A 21,288-nucleotide genomic window follows, 5' to 3' on the forward strand; every position below is an offset into this window, starting at 1 on the left:
AATTTCTTACCAAAGCCTAGTCCCAAGTTGCTGATGTACCTGAAGGCTCAGAATAAAGACAATGGAGACTGAACAGGCAGTGACCTTGGTTGACATACACTACGAGCAAGAGTAACGATAAAACCAAGTAGTGAAGGAACTTAAAATTTTTCTAGATCATTTATTACACCTAGAAGGGGCACTATTATCCTTTTTAAAGGTAATACATAAACATGATACAAAAAATTTTAGAAGGACAAAATGGTATAGAGTGAAAACTAAGTTTTCTTCCTATACCACTCCCTCCTGCCTCCCCCCAAGGTTACTTATCTCCAGCAGCTCCTCCTGAGATGGTCCACATGCACGGGAGCGATGAAGCACTATTCTGCATACCTGGCCTTTTTTTTTTTTTTTTTTTTTAACTTAAGGCAGATTCTACCATTTTTTAAAAAGTCCCACCACCCCTTGTGATGAATTGGGAGATTGGGATTGACATATATACACTAATATGTGTAAAATGGATAACTAATAAGAACCTGCTGTACAAAAAAATTAAATAAAATTCAAAAAATTTTTTTAAAAAAAGCTCCACCCGCAGTGGTTGAGAGTCCGCCTGCCGATGCAGGGGACACGGGTTCGTGCCCCGGTCCGGGAGGATCCCACAGGCCGCGGAGCGGCTGGGCCCGTGAGCCATGGCCGCTGAGCCTGTGCGTTCGGAGCCTGTGCTCCGCAACGGGAGAGGCCACAGCAGTAAGAGGCCCGCGTACCGCAAAAAAATAAAAAATTAAAAATAAAAAATTAAAAAAATTTAAAAAAGCTCCACCACCCTTAAGTCTCCAGGGGCATGGGAAGGTACCAAATTTTTATTTTCTCATTCCTGAAATCACTTACTAAAAAGGAAACAGGAGAAATCCTCCTTACTATGACTGCCAGTCAGTTTCATTCTTTTTAATCTTATTTAGGTTCCACTCTAAGATGACATAGGAAACTAGGGTTGGTGTCAATCGTCATGAACATTCCACTGAAACCTTCACTTTGCCATAAATTAATGGTTTCAGACATAGAATGCTACACAATCAGTGCTCATTTTCCAGAGATTAGATGCTCCAGAAGTCTCACTGAGAATATTTTCACCAAAACACAAGGGTCTTGAGATACATGGAAAAGCAAGCTGGGGCTGCCCGTGGCCCAGGCAACTTGAAACAGCACATTTTAGAATGCTGCTTGTCCCGCTGCTTGTCCCACTGCCCTCAACAGCTGCACTGGTTTCCCGTTCTTTTGTCATTTCCACAAAAGGCCTGAAGAAAAAAACAAAACAAAACAAAACAAAAACCACAAGCCTGGAGAAAAAGTGGAAATGTTTACAAAGAAAAGAATCTTGAGGATATTCAAAAGTCTTTGGGGAGGCTAACCTGAGGCTCACAGGGTAGTCAGAGATGGTGGGCCCCGAAGCCCAGCAGGCGTTGAGTTGGTAACTGTGGGAAGGGGATAAAAGTGTCTATGGGGGCTGGAGATACCCAGACTAAAGAGACTTCCCAGGTAACCTGAAAACGCAAAAATCAAAGAGCCCAGTGAGAATATGCTGGAAGCTCAGTGGGGCAATTTCTCTGGGAATTGGACAAAACTAATACAGGAGAGCTGTATTTTGTGCCAGGAGCCCACAGAGATGAAAATGTGTATGTTCAAAATATGATTTTCTCATATCAATGGATGATGGTTAAGGGGTATGGGTGGTCCTGAAACACATACATCTACTACAACCATCACTTCAACCATCATCAGGTCTATTTTTGCAGCTTTATTATCGTGTAACGTTTATCTTTCGTGCTTCAAAGATATCCAAAATGTTTCCTAAATTGTGGTCCTGCAAATCACGGTGACTGTGTGGCCTTTTCATAAAATTACATCACAACTTTCACCGCAAAATTACTGATTTTCGGGCATTGCTTTCCACTCAGTGAACCTTCACTTAATGAACATTTGAATATGATCATAGAATGAAAAAAATCTGTAATGTATTAACAGTGAATTAAACGTCATCAAAATGGCTTGTAGAAGTTCTAGTGCAGATAAAGAACAGAGTAGCTTACAGGCTATTATTGGCAAAGAATGGTGGATCCTTCTGCTTGCCAGCCAAAGACAGCCATGTGCCAAATGCATAAATGCAGTTTATAATTCACTCAGCTGGCCAGATTTTAAATCATGCAATTCTAAAACTAATTTTCCTGATTTGGGGGAGTCAGAGTATTTCCTTTTTTTTTTTTTTTTAACATAAGGTGAGGCTTTATTACTACTGTCATATCATCTCACTTGAATAATTTATATTTACATTACATGAAATTATCCCTTATTCATTAGCATGTGTCTTCATTTACTTCTTAGTAGGGATTTTATATGGAAAATCCACTCTTTGCCTTTCTTTTCTATGTCCAAATCCTATGTCCTATTCTATGTCCAAATTCTTCCCTTCTCTCCCTGAGTGATTGCATCCAGTCTCACAGCTTCAAATACCATCTACATGCTGATGATGCTCAAAGGTACCATTTCCAGCTCCAGCCAACTCTAAATCTAAGAAAATCGAATGGGCATCTCAAACTTCATATGCCCAAACAGAACTCTCAGGATCCTCCCCAAACCTTCCTCTTTGGTCCCCATCTCAGTAAACAGCGTCATTATATTCACCCAGTCAAAAACACTGGGCTTATTCTTGGCTTTTATTTTTGCTCAAACCACACACCCAACTCAGCAGGCTCTGCCTTCAAAATATACCCCGAGCTTGACCAGTTCACATCATTTTATAACCACCACGCCAATCCAAGCTACGCCCTTATCTCTAGCCTAGGCCGGAAGGGCCTCCTACAGGTCACACTGATTCTATTCTTGCCCCCAAAGTCTATTATTCTCCATTCAGGACCCAGAGAAATAATTTTAAAGCTCAAAGAAGATCATACTATTCTACTCAAACTTCTCAAAAGGTATCCAATCACACTCTGGGTTTTGGAGTAAATCTAAACTCCTATCATACCTACAAGATCTGGCTCCCACCTACCACTGATCTCATTTCATATCACTCTCCCCATAACAAGCCCCCATTCAAGGCCAGCCAAACTGGCTGCCTTCCTGTCCCTCTATCACGCCAAGCTCAGCCTACACCAAGGCCTTTCTTTTTGCTTGCTGTTCCCTCTGCTAACCACTTCCCCCCAGATTCCTGCACTCCATCCAGATCTCTGCACAAAATTTCTACCCACCCACCTCACACACACAGAACTTCTCAGACCTCTTTCAAAAAGAACCCCTCAGGGCTTCCCTGGTGGCGCAGTGGTTGAGGGTCAGCCTGCCGATGCAGGGGACGTGGGTTCGTGCCCTGGTCCGGGAAGATCCCACATGCCGTGGAACGGCTGGGCCCGTGAGCCATGGCCGCTGAGCCTGCGCGTCCGGAGCCTGTGCTCCGCAACGGGAGAGGCCACAACAGTGAGAGCCCCACGTACCGAAAAAAAAAAAAAAAAAAGAACCCCTCACTCTTTTTATAGCACTTATTATCACTTGAAATTATATTATCTACTTAGTTATTTCCTTCATTCGCAAAACAGTATTTAGTGAGCACTCACCATGTTTATGTTCAAGGTGCTCTTCTAGGAGCTGAGAAGACAGCAGTGAATAAGCAAAGATCCCTGCCCTCATGGAGGTCACATTCTTGCTTGTCACCCCACTTGAATCTAAGCTCCAGTCTGTCTGTGACCACCGGGTCCCCAGTGCCCAGAGCAGTGCCTTGGCACAGAGCAGGCATTCATACATATTTACCAAATGGCTGAAGCATCCCATCCGCCTGAGACCATCTGCTTCCCTGAGGACTCCCACCCAGAGTTCTTCCTAACAGATGGGTCTCTGACTGAGGGACCCAGAATGTCCGCTGTGTCCCTTTAGGCACAGCAATGGGGACAGTCAGCCTCCCATACCTGAGTTGGGTCCCTAACCCTGCGCCTGACTAACTGCCCTTCCTTTCTGCCCACCAAGGCACCCTGCAAGCTCCCCAGGTGGCCATGCAACGGGTAAGCATCTCACTGGGTCGTAAGAACACCTGGTCCACGTGGGGAGCGGACCAGGCAGTCAGCAGCAAGCAAGCCAGCTTCTCTCAACAAAGGGTGGCTGGACTCGAGACGCAAGGGTCATACTGCCTCCCTGGCTCAGTGTCCTGCCCTCAGTACTCACGTGAGACCTTCACCATCAACTAGCTAGCACGCCTCAAAGTGCTGTCAGCACTGGAACACACTGATTTTAAGGACATATTTTTGCCTCTTTCAACTGCCACAGATGCAAGACGTTTACCTGCTATGATGAGTAATTAAGTTTCTTTCGGGGGGGGGGGGGAAGGAAGAACATTTGTTAACTGTGAAATCATCTGATCGCAAATAAAAATGAAGGTAATTGTGAAACATAGTTAATTTATCTTTCAAAAAAAATGGTAGCTGGACTGGTAGGAAGGAAAATGCAAATATCTTGAAGAACCACTCTGGAGGACTCAAAATCGGTATTTAAAATCCATGTTTCCAACCTATGTATTCACATCTCATTGTTAGCACAGAATTGCCCAGCTCTACATCTCAGAGCCAAATAGGATTACTCTGTATTTGCTCAGCATTTTATTCCCTTGGAAGCATCCTCATATAAGCTTTCAGCAGGGCAGGATTCATTTCTCTGTCTGGGGGCCCAGCGAAGCCAAACAATGCACCTAAGATCCCACAATAAGCAGCGAAATAGGTACCAGAACCCAGATATGCCTATAGGCCCATCCCAGTGGCCTTCCCTCTCTAATAGAAAGGACAGTGTGGTTCTCTGAAAATCACATTCTACAGTTCACTGAAAACATGTCCCTTCACCGCAGCAGCAGGAAAAAAAAACACACACACACATACATATTCACCAGTGGTTTAAGGTGCTGGAAAGACGCATTGGTCCTGGAGCTGTGGACAGAGAGAAGGCCTCACAAACTCTTCCAATAAATGCCACTCCTGCAATGACAAACATACAAGGCATCTGCTGTGAATCGGGCATCCTGTGGCCTCTCTCCAAGGAGGCCATCCAAATACCAATTGCCAGGCACCCTGTTTAGACTCAGAGCCTCCCTCCTCATCTTCCAGCCCCGCTTCCTTCTTACCCTGACTTCGCCTAGTAGAAGCAGGATCTTCAGTTCACTGGTTGAAATGGTCCCCATTAGAATCAATGGATCTTGGACAGAAAGAAGCTCTAGAGATCATTTATAACGGATGTATAGTGGGTCACATCTAGCCTACAGAGATATTATATTAATCTGCAGGATATGCCTAGAAATTTGAGCCAAAACTTAAAAATCAGAGATGTCACATAAAAACCCAGACTTCGGGCTTCTCTTTAAAAAAAAAAGAGGATCTGTCAAAATAGCCCATATTCATGTCTGGAAATGATCAGCTGGTGCTAAGTAGCAGCTGCCCTTCACAGGCAGGCTTGGCTATTCCAATACGCCACAGTCCCTACCACTCCCTATCATCACAGAGAAAAGCTGTGGCGATCATTGTCCTTGCGTTATTTTGTTCGGGGTACAGAAATATTTCCTTCTACCTCTGGTTCTAACGAAAGTAGGAACACAAAAAAGGGGCTGAGGTCTAAGAGGAAAAACAAAATGGTATAGCACATATAGCAACCTCACTCCTGTAGACATCTGCAACCCCTGAACAAGAACAGCACTCCCATTTCATACAAGCGTAAGCAGAAAACTAACTTACCCACCCCACAGTTAGAATTCGCTCTGCCTTTAGACCCTAGGTCCAATCCAGGACTCTATTGCTATGCCCCATTGCACAGTAATCTTATATTACAAAGCAAAAAGCAAATTTTATGTGTATACACACACACACATATGTGTGTGTTTCCCTCCAAGCTAGATACTCAATTCAAGGAACTACAGTTGAAGTATCCAACCTACTCTGTACTAAAATGCTTGCCATACCTTCATTTGCCAAAGAATATAAGAGTAAGTTATATCAGGTTCCCTAAGGGCTTGTTTCCTAATGTGACATTTTCAATAAAACGTTACTGCTTTAAGCACAGAAATAGTTCTCACAAATACCATAAATCCGCTACTTCAAAAGTGCTCAGTTAACGTTCCAAACTGTCTGAAACACTCCTTATGCTAGAAAAATGTCCTTTAATATGCATCTTGAATACAAGGCTATCAATAAGCTTACGTATGGGTACCAACACTGTAATAAATGAACAATGTTCAACTATAAGGTCGTGGAGGGAGTTATTTATATCGTCCCCTCAAAGCATGTATTGATTCATTCACTCAGCAGATATTTACTGAACCCTATTACACGCCAGGCAGTGCACGAGGTGATGGATACACAAAGATGAACAGACCCAGTCCTTGCCCCTAAGTGGCTCTGTCTGGGTAAAAGATCTAGACACTCAAAGACTTCTAAAACAACGGGTAAACATAAAGATCTGGGTAAGCACAGGTGCTGTGGGAGCCCTGAGCAGGGGCTCCTAGTGCAGCTGAGGTGAAGAGATGCTTCCCAGCACGGACAGAGGCCTGAGGAAAGCCTAAAGTGGGGTGGGAGTGGAGCAGTCGGGGGGCGAACCGAGGGAAGGAGGGAATGACAGGGACAGTGTGGGTAAAAGCGAAAAATATGAACAGTCCCTCCCTCCGATTGAGTCTTGTCCAGATTTTGTATCACCTTATGGGTCTTAAAACCCCCCACCTTATGCCACCTGACCCAACATCTGCCGAGACTTGATGCACAAGCCCCACACGTGCACCCGTGGAAGCTGATCTTGCCAAGTGCCCATATCAACAATGCCACCAAGCCTTTGTGTCAGAACCGCCATCTTCCAGTAATTTGCCAAAATGACCAACACAAACGGAAAGAGGACGGGCACCCACTACATGTTCTCTAGGCCTTTTAGAAAACATGGAGTTGTTCCTTTGGCCTCATACATGCAAATCTACAAGAAAGGTGATATTGTAGTTATCAAGGGAATGGGCACTGTTCAAAAAGGAATGCCCCACAAGTGTCCCCATGGCAAAACTGGGAGAGTCTACGATGTCACCCAGCATGCTGTTGGCGTTGGTGTAAACAAGGGCAAGATTCTTGCCAAGAGAATTAATGTGCGTATCGAGCATATTAAGCACCCTAAGAGCCGAGACAGCTTCCTGAAACATGTGAAGGAAAATGGTCAGAAAAAGAAGGAAGCCAAAGAGAAAGGGACTTGGGTTCAGCTGAAGTGCCAGCCTGCTCTACCCAGAGAAGCACACTTCATGAGCACCAATGAAAAGGAGCCTGAATTGTTGGAACCCATTCCCTATGAAGTCATGGCATGATAGGTGTAAAGAAAGTAAAAGACCTGAACTGTTAAAAAAAAAAAAAGCCACCAATTCAGCCCTGCTGCCTGGCAATGCCCACCTTTCACATCCTCAGGGCAACAATACTGTGCCAGAGTCTGCAGGACCCAAGAAACATGGGGGTAGAAACACTGAGCCTTCCAGTATTTCCAGAACTTCCATGATGTCTAAGACGAGAGTAAACAGATTTTCTTTCCTGTGCCATCACAGGACGGTCCTGCCTCCATCTCAGGATCTGGATTTCTACAGACAGAATCTACTATGTGGCCGAGCCTCAAGCAGCAAGTTTTGTGAGAAAGTGTTCCAGAATATCTGCCCATCAAAACGCCCAGGTGGAGCTCCCCTTTTCTTCACAGACAAAAACGGGAGGAGCCGCCAGCCCTGATCTAGGCTGAGGCAAAGCCAAGGGTCAGCATCTCTGAAAGACAAGCGTTAGGAAAGGGGCATAAAGAGGAGTGAAGACCAAATATGTGGCCATGGTTAGGGTTCAGGGTCAAGGTCCGTTCGAGAAAATAAGGAAGCATCCCTGGATCTTAACTGGTGGGTAGGTTCCCAAATCTGGCTGAAAATTAGAATCACCTGGAAACTAGAACAGTTTCTTGGGCCTCAGACCCGTTAAATCTGAATTTCTGGTTTGGAGGCACAGGAACTATTCAGGTGATTGTGATGCCTAGACTCTGATACTCACTTGGAAAAGGGTATCTTTCACCCTTTTCCAGAACACTCTTTCACCCTCCAGAACAATCTCAACGTTATTAGTTCAGCATCTTTCCAGCAGGATTCAAGGATCCAGGCTTTGGGGGAGTTGCACATCCTTAGTATGTTTACCCACTCCCTAAATCACACTGTTACAACCATCACTTTACTCCTTTTTATTTTAAATAAAAATAGAAGGCCAGCAGCCAGGATGGCAACTGGGGAAGTGAAGCCAGCCTCCCTCTCTGCCCTTGTCGCTATATATCATGACCCAACACCGGGGCCTCCAGATGATCTACTGGAGTTGTCCAGTCTCAGCAGATCTGAGCCCTTGTACACCTGTGTAGGCAAACCCTGGAGCAAAGGGTCGGGGAGCATCTGGTCACCAAGGTGGACTTTGAGGAACCGCTCCAAGGCACACAGCACTCTGATCAGATCCTTACTGCCCACCAAAGAGCAGGACACTGCAGATCAATACAATGCCTGGAAACCTGCCAAGCCAGCCGAGCACTTCTATTCCCAGATTTCCACTTGTGGTCAAGAAACGACCTGAGCAATCTCGAGCAAAGAATGGCAAAGTAAGTTCTGTGTACCACAAGGATGACAGGTCAGAGTAAGCTGGTTCCCTGAATGGACCAGCCTCCAGAGATCTCTTCCCCGACATCACCAGATGCTACTAGGTGACCTTCAGACAGCCCGGCACCAGAGAAACCCATGGCTGACCAACGTCAGCCTTCCTGACTGCAAGGCCGAGCAGCAATCCATAGTATCCTTCACAAGAACAAGGAGACACTCAAGCCTCCCCTTCAACCTAAGGGCTCTCCACTTCAGCCATAATGCAAATTTGAAAGAGCACAGGTAAGGCAGGAAGTCTAGGAAAAGCACAAGATATTAATTTATCCCTTCTGGGGAGAAAAGCAGTCCAATATTTCTTGCAGTAACATTATATCCTGGCCTAAAACAAGACCATTCTCTGACCCAACCCTCCAAAAGATGTCACAAGAGTTGTTCAAGGCCCTGCCAAACACCCTGAACCATCACCTTCCTCATCTACGTCCCCATCTCTAGCCTACCCCAAGAACACAGAACAATCCTGGATGTTGTGAAAGTCACCTTAGCCACCTTCATTCCTACTCAACATCAATCCAACAATCCAACCAGCTCTGGACCAATGGGAGCCTCTCTGGATACATGTTCTCCTAACTACCATGTCTCTCTCCTTCAGAGCACAAATCACTTATTTTTACATTGTTTTCCTACTAACCTATATGTATGGACAAGGATCATGTCAACATTCGTTTTGTCTTCTTGTTGCTGTTTAACCTCTTTTGTTTGCTTGACTTATGATCACTGTATCCCAATAGTGACTACAAACCCTCTAGATTCCTTCAAAATATACCCCAAATTTCATACCTCCCAGCTAAAAGATGACCAAGTCAACCCATTCCCTAACTACTCAGTCTTACCATTGGCCTCTGGAATCTAAGCATCCACTAATTGGTCCACTAATTTAGTGGACTATGAAGGACCCTGCTCAGAAGGCTAGTCTAGTACTGGTAAAGCACTGATCCAGTTGGACTCCCAAGGTCAGGTTCACCTGCAAAGGCCAAAGTCAGCATGGAAAAGTCTACCAGGTGATAAGGAGAGAAGAAGAGAGTCAAGATGTGTAATCTGAGGTTCCTAACCAGGGTCTGACACTAACACTCAACCTGATGTTCAAAGCACCTGTACTCTGCCTGGTTTCTATCTCACCGGGAATCTGATAATTCTAGTTATGAGGCATGATATGACATAACTTCAAATTTCTGGGACTGCTTGATGCCAGAGCTGTTTCCTATTACTCTTCAGCTCCTAGAAACTTCTGGGTCCCTGACCATTCCCTGGACTTCTGGTTTCATTCCCTGTCCCAACCCCTGCTACTGTGTGTGCCCTAACTCCACCTAACTACACGACCTTGATGCATCCTGCCCATGGCACTCACCTAGCTCCTGGCTCTGCCCCCTCTGCACACACCCCCGCCCCCCAAAGCCTGGCACATAGGAATGTCTGCTGAAGGTAACTCGACCTTACCTACCTGCTCTCCTGCCTCTCAGACTTGGCCCCTCTCTCCTTGTTCTGAGTCCAAGGCCCAACTTTCTTCCCAAGCTCATGGGAGACTCCCCTCCCTCACAAATTCCAACTCCTCCATCAACAAATCCAGACAGTCCAGGGGGAGAAAAATCAATCCCCAGCTGGCCTTGAGGCTGACCAATTTGGGAAGAAAACAACTCACAATAATTATCTTTCCTTTTTGTGCAGTTTTTAAAATCACACTGCCTTTAATGCTTTAACATGACTTCACTCATGTTTTGACCTTGGAAAGCACTTCCCTATTTCTCACAGCAAATCCCACTGGGGCCGGGGCCAGACCCAGTGCCATATCCTCAGGACCTGAACACTACTGAAGTTTCCAAGATGCTCAATGCCCAGGGGGCTCCTATGTCCAAACCCCACTCACCTCTAGTCCCACTGCCCCGCTGTCCCCCTTTCCCACCCGTTGGCAGAAGAAAGTGGATCTTTGGGATCTTTTTATAGTTCTCCCACCTACTCCACAAATTCAGTAGGAGGCAGAATGAAGTTTCCAAGTGCTCTGAATGACACAAAGCTCTTAAAGTAGAATAAAATTAGTTGAAAAATGATTTTTATCTCCTTAAAAAAAAAAAAAGGACACCTACTTTAAATGATTCACAGTGACTTCATACTTTCTTCCACTGGAATATGCTTTTCTTCCTCCCAAAGGTGGTCATACCCTCCTTTCTCCCCACCCAGTCCTAAAATAAGATACCTCCTCAGGATTCCTGTTCTGATTTGGGGGCCCCCGAGAAAAAAAAAATTTTTTTTAAACTGAAGTACAGTTGATTTACTAACACAACATTTTGTGTTAGTTTCAGGTGTACAGCAGTTATTCAGTTATACATATATTCCTTTGTAGATTCTTTTCCCTTTATAGGTTATTACAAAGTATTGAATATAGTTCCCTGTGCTATATAGTAGGTCCTAGTTGGTTACCTATTTTATATATACTAGTATATATATGTTAATCCTAAACTCCTAATTTATTCCTCCCACAAACATGGGACACTTCACGAATTTGTGTCATCCTTGTGCAGGGGCCACGCTAATCTTCTCTAGATCATTCCAATTTTCTCGTGCTGAAGCAAGCACGAGAAAATCTTGACGATAAACAAGTCAGGCAATATTCCTGTCCCCTGGATGGGATAAATAAGATAAGTACAGATTGAAAGTCGTTTTTGCTGGTGGCACTAAAGTTAGGTAGTCAGGGCTGGCCTCAGTTAAATGCTATTTGATCTGAGCTGTCCCTGGTGAGAATACCCCAGCCATGGCAAGAGACAGGGAAAGAGCTCTGCAGGTAGAGAGAGGAGCAAATGCAGAGACTCTCGGGGGAGGAGCCTCGGAGCCACCTACAGGGGCTACTCTTCCAACTCATCTCCAATACCCCAGCTTCCCATTGCAGCCTCCATCACCACCAATCAGCTCCTAGCTCAGCTGTGTGGCCCCACCAGGCCTAAAGTCAAAGCCTTTGCTCAGGCCGCTCCCTCTGCTGCCTCGGTACCTGTTAGCTCCCTCTTGTCCCTCAAGGCCCCCGTGGTTGGGCCCAGTGCCCTTCCCCTCTATCCCACCATCATGATATATTTTGAAGCCCTTTCTTCTGTCTGGTTCCCCCAACTGACTGTTCCTTGATCACTGCGGTCCAATCTAACTCATCCCTGTTGGCCCAGAACCTGACACATAGGTGGTGCTCAGAAAAGGTGCACTAACTTGAAGTGCCTCACATGCGCGCACAAGTGAGCACATATATAAACTGGTGAAATCGGCATGAGGACTGCAGATTGCAGAAGTGCCCATTTCCTGGTTTGGATGCTGTACTAGTTCTGTAAGATGCCACTACTGGGGGAGGCTGAGGGAAGGATACACAGGACCCTGTGTCTTTTGGCGGTGGGGTAAATTCCTAGGAGTCTATTTCTAAGGTTAAAACTTCTTTTAAAACCCCAAAGATTTTACCTTTTAAATACTCTGATTTGTGGCTTCTCCTTAATAATAGCAAGATCTGGTGACATTGGGCCTCCAGGCCAGCAGTTGGATGGGGCCGGGCAGTAGCTGTTCCCGCTTACATAGCCATGGCTCTCAGATTCCCCTCCTGAAACACCAAGGCCAAGTGTCCGTTGCTATTTATCATGGTGCCTGCAGTGCTTTTTCTCTTAGAAACATTGCTCTACCAAGAGTAGGAAAATGAAAGACCAAGAGGGTCTTGTATTTCCAGAAAAAAGGGAGACGGCCACATTTTTGTGAAAGTGAAAAACATTCCTGTGAGTTTCGATTTGAAATCCCCTACCCTTCACGCATGTTACCTGCTCGGCCTGAGGCATTTGAGGTTTGGACCCTGGACTGTAACTCTTTAAGACCAAATTTTTTACTCTAAGTCAGCAAATAAATTTTAAAACCAAACCACTGGAAAAGAACACAGCTTAAGCACACAGTAACCCATTCTGCCCTAAATATTTTGGTTCTTTCGTCTCACCTTTCCTGAGAACACAGGATCCTGCTATCGGCCACCAAAAGAGAAGGTGCCACCCCTTATGCATGATCACATCCAGATAAATAAGCAAGATCTTGTTTTTCCACTGAAACTGCAGTTCTGTTTAGCAGGGGAGGGAAAAGGCCCTCAGGGCATGCCTTCCCCGACCTTTCCCTTCACACCACTACCATCACCACCCCCCAAAAGGAATGTGCTTGGAATGCAAGTGTCCCCGAAGGGGGGTGAGGCCAAGGCACAGGACGCTGCTGAACTGCCCAGTGAATGATTTTAGAAGTGTTTCCAATCAGGCTACAGGGAATCACCTGGGGCTCTAGACGATGCTCCTCAGGTGACACTCTTGCAGACGGCCCAGGACTGATTCATCCTGTGGCGTTTGGAAACCATTAATTTAGAAAACTGTGACCCCCTTGCTACCCTGGGCAGTCGGCCAAGACACACCTCTCCAGCCAAGAGATGCCAAAGCTGTGCAGTCCTGTATGGCAGCCACTAGCCACACGTGGTCACTGAGTCCTTGCAATGTGAATGGTGTGACTTGAGATGTACTGTAAGGGGAACATACACACTGGATTTTGAAGACTTGGTATGGAAAAAAAACGTAAAATAGCTCAATGATTTTTTTTTTTTAAATACTGATTATATATTGAAATAATATTTTAGATATACTGGGTTAAAAATATATAGTTAAAATTAATTTCATTTCTTTTTACCTTTTTAAGTGTGGCTACTAGAAAAACCTTAAATGACATATGTGGCTCACATCTATTACACAGCCACGCTTGAGGAGACACTCAACATTCTAGGGTGGGCATTAACAATCCTAACGGAAAAACATGAGGACGCTGCTCAGGCCTGTCACCTACCACGTGCATGATCCTCAGCAGGCTCTGGATCTCTTGGAAGCTCAGTTCCTCCCAGACACGGGCATGAGAACACCCAGCCCGCTGGGCCGAGGGCAGCATAATCAGTAACTGGAAGAACCAGGCTGACATCTTCCCAAAGCTGGTGCTCAACACCCGTGACCTTCCTCGCCCTCCTCCTTCCCTGACTGCTTGAAGTCCGTAAAATTTGAACCCAGGATCTCCTGGCATCAAATTTACTAACCACAGTGTGCAGAACTGGGCCGTGACTGCAGATGGACGGCACAGAGGGTCTCCATCCAGAGGGTACAAAGGAATCACCTGAGGAGCCCTAACCCCGCCCCCCCCAACCAGGGACTCTGACTGTCCACTTGGTGTGGGACCAGGTAGGCACATTGCTCATAAGAACCTTGGAACATTCTGGTGCCCAGGGCCTAGGATTCCCTCTGAGAAACTGACATGGCTGAGGAACTGTGACCAAAACCATTAGGGCTGCCTTGGGACTTCCCCAGCCTACAGTCAGCAGGCCAGCCTGAACAAGGCAGGTGTGGCTCACGGAGAGGCCAGGAGCTGACCAGGGCCCTTCCCCAGCAGAGGGCTACTTCCCTGACATCTTGTAAAGCTAGGTGAGAAATGACTGTCTGCCCTGGATGTTGTTTCAAAAGGTGGCTGACACTTCCTACCTTCACACAAGGCCCCTTAAGAGGATCTAAAAGTACAATTTCAAAGTACTTGGCAATTGGGCTGAAAAGACTAGGCTGCTTGGCACTCCCACCAGCAACATACAAGAGGGTCCAGGACAGGTCCTCTTTCTGCCCTTGCCTGGTACCCAAAACACCAACGCTTGCCTGAACTTTCTGGATGTCAGGCCAATCCTTCAGGCTCTTCTGCAGAAGTGTTCCTCCTGCTTTCCAAGGAGCCCAGAAAGAGGCCAGGACTTCCATGGACAGACCTGCAAGTTCCAGTAGCCTGTTTATTCTTCTGGGGCCTTCAACCAGTGGAAGAAGTCATCTTACCAAACACGAATGCTAGATAGGCAGAGTGCACAGATCAATCCAACCCCAGGAGGCACACCGGCAGAAGACAGAACTTTATCTCGACCAGTCATTGCTCCTTCCCTTGGATTTAAAACCTTCTCTGTGCTAAGCCATTCTCCATCTCAAACCAGTACAAAAGAGCAATTTCCTGGAGAACAAAAATTTAAATATCCTTCCCAGTATTTCTGTCAGTAAAATATGATCACGAAACTCAACCTATTCTTCCTTCTTAGGGCAAATCTATGAAAAAAAATACAATGTGAACGGATCACTACATTTTCTCCACCGAGTCTGAACTGCCTCATATTTTTTTGGAAATTGGGTACAAAGTGAATAAGTACCAAATCTGAGAACTCCAATATATTTTTTATTTTTAATGCAGGAAAATGATCTGGGGTTTGTTCATAGTAATACAAACTACAAGCTGACTCTGGAGCACCAGCCCTGGGCCCCTGGACCCCAACCACAGAGTATTCTTCCAAACCAACCCCCCCACACCAGAAGTCTGCTTCTCGCATTCTTCTGCCCCACAGTTGGCCTCTGTCTCCCAGCTAGAACATGCCAGAGTAGCATGAACATAACTGAGTCCCCACGTAGCCCTGTCTTCACTTGGGAGCCATGTAAGCAAACAATCCAGCCCAAACATAAAACGCAAAATGTTACTGATCTCTTGAACACCAATGGGAAGGAATTCTTTTTTTTTTTTGCGGTACGCAGGCCTCTCACTGTCGGGGCCTCTCCTGTTGCAGAGTACAGGCTCCAGACGCGCAGGCTCAGCGGCCATGGCTCACGGGCCCAGCCGCTCCGCGGCATGTGGGATCCTCCCAAACCAGGGCACAAACCCGTGTCCCCTGCATTGGCAGGCAGACTCTCAACCACTGCACCACCAGGGAAGCCCAGGAATTAAATTCTTAATGCATTGGGAGCTGTCTTTAAAACCTCTGCTCCTGCTCTACCACTTGCTATCCCATACAGAGAGAGCAGCTATCCCTCTAAAGGCTCTTCTCTTCATCTTCCCACTCTCCCCAACTCCCAGCTCATACACACTTTCCCTCTCCTTTCCTTTAGCCTCTGTTCCTTCTTCTCACACACAAGTATTGGGTCTTTTTAGATATAAATACAGCCCCTCCTTACCTGCACTCACATATCCACATTCATACAAACTCTGACCGGCCCTCCAGCTCATCCTCCACTCATTGCCTCTATATAGAAAAGGACCAGGAACTGAGCTAACCAAGAGAAAATTCTCCTTAAAAGGTAGGGTAACTGGGAAAGCTGAGTAATAGACAACAATTATGTTTAACAGAGAGAAGAGGAGAAAGTCTATAAACACGGTGCCATGTGGCAAAGGGATAGAGTTAAATGTCACCACTCAGATCAGAAAAGATGCTCTTTATACCCAGATTATACCGCTGCTGGAGAGAAAGCCCCAGCACAGCCATGAAGAAGCCAACACGTCTTGGCTTCCAAGAGCTTCCGGTAACACACTGGCTGTGTATATCCATTACTACATTAATGGGATAAAGTAGTATATGGAGAGGGCTATTTCCTAGGTCTCTGTCCACAGCAGAGATTCATCCTGGTGCTTGGAGAAGTCACAATGATCTGAATATGTGGAACAGTGGGCCTAGCACCATAAAGGACTTCTGAGATGGCTCTGCTTATGCAATGGCCTTGTTCCTTTGTTCATCACACACAGGGACAGTGAGGAGGAAGAGGGAGAAACTATGATGAGAATGACCCAGCCTCTACTTTCAAGGAAGCAAGTACAGGCCATAAGAGCCATACAAGGTAAAAACTGATGAAAAGTTATGTCTGCTTGTGAAGGAAGTTAAGAGGAGAGATAAGGGACAGCTGCAGGGCACAAGTGAAAGAATGCCAAACTGACTCACTTTGTTATAAAGCAGAAACTAACACACCATTGTAAAGCAATTATACTCCAATAAAGATGTTTAAAAAAAGAATGCCAACCTACATGCTGGCTCTACCAAGAATGGCCTCAGGCAAGTTGCTATTCCTCTCTGAGCCTATTTCCATGCCTGTAAAATGAGAAGGCTGGCCATAGGTGATCAGAGTTCCTCTCCAGCACTGATATTCCACAGCTCTCTGATTTTAAGGATACCTGCAGTGGGGGTCATGAACAGGTGGAGAACAGAATAGAAAGGCAGACAGGAGGAGTACAAACGATCGGAAAATCTTAATTACGATGATCACTATCGCTCTATGAAAATACTCACTGTACCTTCTAAAGCTACAGTTGACAAGTGTGGCCAGACTTACAGGTAGGTTTCTGGCCCATTAATCTTAATACCAGAACAACATGCACAGTGTACTTGGAGCAGGCCATTTGCTTATGAAGACACATTAAGGGCAGGGCCTTCCTCCCACAGTGCTGAGACCCTTCCTCATCCTAATGAAGGCCAGAGTTCAAACTCCCTGGTTTGCAAATGAGCAGAGAGACTCGGAGAGCCTGAATGACCCCCCAAGTCACACAGCTTGGACGGGCAGAACCAGGGGGGAAGCCCAGATTGGCTGACTCCCCACCTGCTGACAAATGCAGATGAGATAACTGTGTGGGAGCCCTGCAAAGCTTGGACACTTAGAAACTCCACGCAGATGCACCTAACTGGTCCAAAAGGATGGGGGAGGATTCTGTAAAAGGGGAGCCAAGAGCAGCCTCCCCTTCCTCCACCACCTTGACAAGCAGGTTCATCACCAGCTCTGGGGGTTGGTATCTACCTAATACCCCGTTACATGTACACGTTCCCATCTTTAAGCAATGCAGGTGGTGGCCTGTACTCTAGAACTGAGTACAGGCCTGTACTCCAGGTCCTGGGGTGCAACTGAAATCCTATGTAAAGACCCAACCACTTTCTAAATGCATATCCACAGGGAAGTCATTAAACATCTCAGGGCTTCAGTTTCCTCATTTGTAGAATAGGGATAACAACACTCCACACCTCATAGGGTTATGAGGAAGATTAAAAGAGGTAATACATGTAAGTGCTTAGCACAATGCCTACAACATAAATGTTATTATCACTGCACTTTTTCTGGGGAAGAGTCCAGACACCTGGGATGCACGGGCTCGGCTGCAGTGCCAGAAGCCCTCCTCCTGCACCCTGATGGGCCCGGATAGAGTGCGTTTATTCCTGAATGTGTGGCAATTGGAGCTGGGATCTGGTTCTGTCCTTTTTAATTTCCCACTGTTAGGGTGGGGTCTTAAGGGATCCAAGGAGGCATTTCTCAGCCACAGAAATGCCTATTTAGTGCCTCCAGTGCAATTCACCAGAGTTCTTTTTCTCCTGCTCTCCAGCAAAGAAAGCCTCAAACCCCTTCCTTCTGGAACAGTGAGGATGCTAGAGGAGGTGCTTCCCTTCCCACAGGATGACCTCAGTTCCATTCCAAGGATAGCATGTGGAACGTGGTCTACATTAACTTTTATTGGGTCATAGATCCCTTTGAGAATCTAATGAAAACTTTGTGGATTCTTCCCCTACTGGGGAACTGTGAAGAGAGAATCAACTAATTCCAGGTACACAACAAGGTGATGTGTTGGGATGTGAAGAAGATCCGAGGCTGAGGTCTTGGTCTGTAAAGAAAGGATTAAAGAGGAAAGAGATTAAAGGAAGGTGTAAGAGATGGGAAGCAACTCAAGTCCTGGCTTTGCTGTTCTTTGGCCTCATGACCTTGGACAAATTACTCAACCTCTGAGTCTCAGCTTCCCCATCAGTAAAATGCGGGGGCTAATTAACAGTCCTTGCTTCACAGAGGAAGAATTATGAGGGTCAAATGAGATTATCTGTGTAGACATTTAACATGTATCCGGTACACCTTAAGCACGAACTCAACCGATAACCAACTGTTATTACCATGATGAGGATGATGAAGGATGAGGCAGAAAAAGGTTAGCACAGCCATGAAGCCTTACTGTACTACTGGTTTTGTGGTTTTTTAGATGTTGCATTTAAAAACAAAATCAAGGCAGGTTTGTTGGGGAGAAATACCAGTACCAGAGGGAATACAGGGTCTTGAGCCCAAAATACAGAAGAGCTCTAACTGCAGAACCCCAACCTTCGGTCCTCAGCTCAGAAAGTCCCACCTTAGGTAGCAATGAAGGTGGAGAACATAGATGAGTGCCTAACGAAGGGCCAACTCAAATATCACATGTCTCTACTCTCAGCTGGAACAGCATCAACTCCATAAAGCAACCCAGTAACTCTCCAATAGGCAGTTAGTCTTTGACTGATCAACAATGGAGGAATTACTATTTAACAAATACCATGTTGGGTTAGATGAAATCTTTCAAAGCAAGGGGCATTTAGAAGAAAAATAAATACGTATAAAAATAAAAGAGGCATTTTTGATGGTAAAAAAGACTGGCAATAACAGTTCCCATGGCAGCCCTGGCTCCCAACATCCCTACGTTCCAATCTGTTATCCCCTCCTGTATCCTCCACCTTGTTACCTCATTGGCAGATTAAGAATAAGTTTGGAAGCAGCCATGCTTTCCCAAATAATTTCCTCTAATATAAAAATAATACATGTTCGTCATATAAAGCTGGGAAAACAAAGGAAATCTCAAAGGAAATGATAATCCAACCATGTTGATTTATTGCTGCCAGTTGCTCTAAGTCAAATAATTTTTATTTATTTAAAGAATTATGTCACATGGCTTTCCTAAAATGGCCAGCATTTCTGAAGATTCAGTAAAAGCAGTAAGAATCAAGAAAAGTTTAGAACTGGTTGACAAAAGGGAGACAAGTGCACGCGCACACACGCACACACACGTGTGCAGGGCTTGCCTCTCAGAGGCCTCTTGAACTCACAATACAGGATGGTCACTATGGCCACCCCTGAGCTAAGAAATTTAAACTTAGAGGATCAAAAAAGAACTCCACCCATTAAAACAATGCTGTTTAAGTATCAAAAAGTCTAGCATTTCAAAAGAGTGTTTTAAGTACACATTTAAAAAAACCCAAAGCCTATGATGTGTTCCTTGGCACGAATCTGGGTCAGTTCCTGGTGGGGCTCCAGGGTAGAATTTCAAAAGAGATGTAATTATTCCCCATGTCACTGATACCATTCTATCAGATGCAAATAAATCAAAATCATAACGATAAAGAAAAACAAAACTGAACCTCTCTGGCAACACACTCGGTGCCTAGAAAACATGAGTTTTTACCAGCATCTTTTATGGCTGCCTCTTAAAACCATGTTCGATACCACTTAGGCCAGAAAAACAGGAAGAATAATTTGTTGACTAGTTTCAAGGCTGTCCTCATCTGTTTAGTGGAGGGGCATCCCAGACAAGGATGTCCGTTCAGCAGGAAAGAACTTTTCAAGAGATGAGCACCCATCACTGGAAAAGGGTGGCTCCTTCAGTGAGAGTCACACTGCCGGACGTATGCAAGCAGAGTTATACAAACCATGTGGCTTCCAAGGTCCCTCACAACTTTAAAATTCAGCCTTCATTTCAGAAGGTGCTGCCCTGTTGCCTTCCCTCATTCCTCATTAACGAGAAAGATGGCAAGATCACTGGCATGAGTTCCAGTGAAGTCTTCTCCAGAACTCAGAAGGGCCACAGATAGAGGCAAAGGGCAAGAGATGGGAGTCACTCCTGAGCCTGGAGGACACGGGTAAGCCCAGAAACATGTCCTCTAGGAATGGACAAAGAATTCAGAGGTGTCTGTGGGTGGCTCTGGAAACAAAGTGGAATGCTGAGACTCGGAGTAGAGTCCACATACCCTATCCTGAGACTGGACTGCAGCAGGAAAAGGTGGCACTTTTAGGATTTAATACAGATCCCTCTGGGTCCCCAAGACACAGGCAGCTCTGCCACTTTCCCACAAACCCTGGACATCACCAGTCAAATATAAGCAGAAGCCATCTCCTTAAGAGTGTCCTGGAGCTGAGAGGTCAAGAAAGGGGCCTCCTAGGACCCCCAAGATAACCAAGTCCAGCAAACAATGGCCTGCAATTAACTAGGACAGTGTACTTTTTCTACATTCTACAATAGAGGCAAAGGACAACAAAATAAGTTGACATTTAGGTCCCGAAAAACCATATCCAGAAGACGTCCTAATTCAATCCAGCTTCTAACGGGCCCTTGGTTATGGTTGGTCCACAGAGCTAGTAACAACACACAGTCTAATTCAAACCTACAGCTTAGAATTTTGGACAGACTTTAAAGTCTTATTGGCAAGATCACAAAAGACCAAAAGATGTGCATGTTATTCCACGTAGGGACCCCCATGTCCCTCTAGGATAAGGCATGACGCTCCTGACTTCTGCAGAAGACAGGATTTTTCTTCCTCCAAAGATAAGGGGGTTAGGGCACAGCGCATGGGGAGGGGGAGGAGAGCAAAATCCTCAGGAGGAGCCAATAGATAATACCCCAGAGTAGCAAAACATGCAAGCTATTGAAAAACGTGTAAGTAAACACCAAAAGAATCAGCTATGATTTTTAAGTGACTGCCACAGGGGATGGCAGGTAGGGGGAGGGGAGGCAGGAGAGGGTGTTCCTGGAGAACTGATTCTTGAAACTATATGCATGTGTAAATTTGATAAAAACTACAAATTGGAGCAGATGGAGTTCGGAAAAACGATATACACACTGTGGATGCTGCTGCCGCCACCCCTCCCCCCAGCAACCTGCATGGAAGCGAAGTTGCCCAGGCTTGTTGGGGCAACCTTCTTAACATGAATGCTGGTGCGACACATGAACCATGGTTCCCACTCTGC

At 45.6% G+C, this 21,288-nt stretch overlaps 1 protein-coding gene and 2 pseudogenes across 5 annotated transcripts in view; 1 reads left to right on the forward strand and 2 right to left on the reverse strand.

The window, feature by feature from the left end:
• Positions 1–21,288, reverse strand: part of SORBS1 (sorbin and SH3 domain containing 1) — a 239,950-nt gene that overhangs the window by 168,226 nt on the left and 50,436 nt on the right. The gene's annotated exons all lie outside the window — the stretch shown is intronic.
• On the forward strand, positions 6,860–7,336 carry LOC112403288 (60S ribosomal protein L21 pseudogene; annotated as a pseudogene).
• On the reverse strand, positions 11,160–11,257 carry LOC112403290 (uncharacterized; annotated as a pseudogene).

Source organism: Neophocaena asiaeorientalis, unplaced genomic scaffold (assembly GCF_003031525.2).
Source record: "Neophocaena asiaeorientalis asiaeorientalis breed wild unplaced genomic scaffold, Neophocaena_asiaeorientalis_V1.1 scaffold807, whole genome shotgun sequence".
NCBI lineage: Eukaryota > Metazoa > Chordata > Mammalia > Artiodactyla > Phocoenidae > Neophocaena > Neophocaena asiaeorientalis.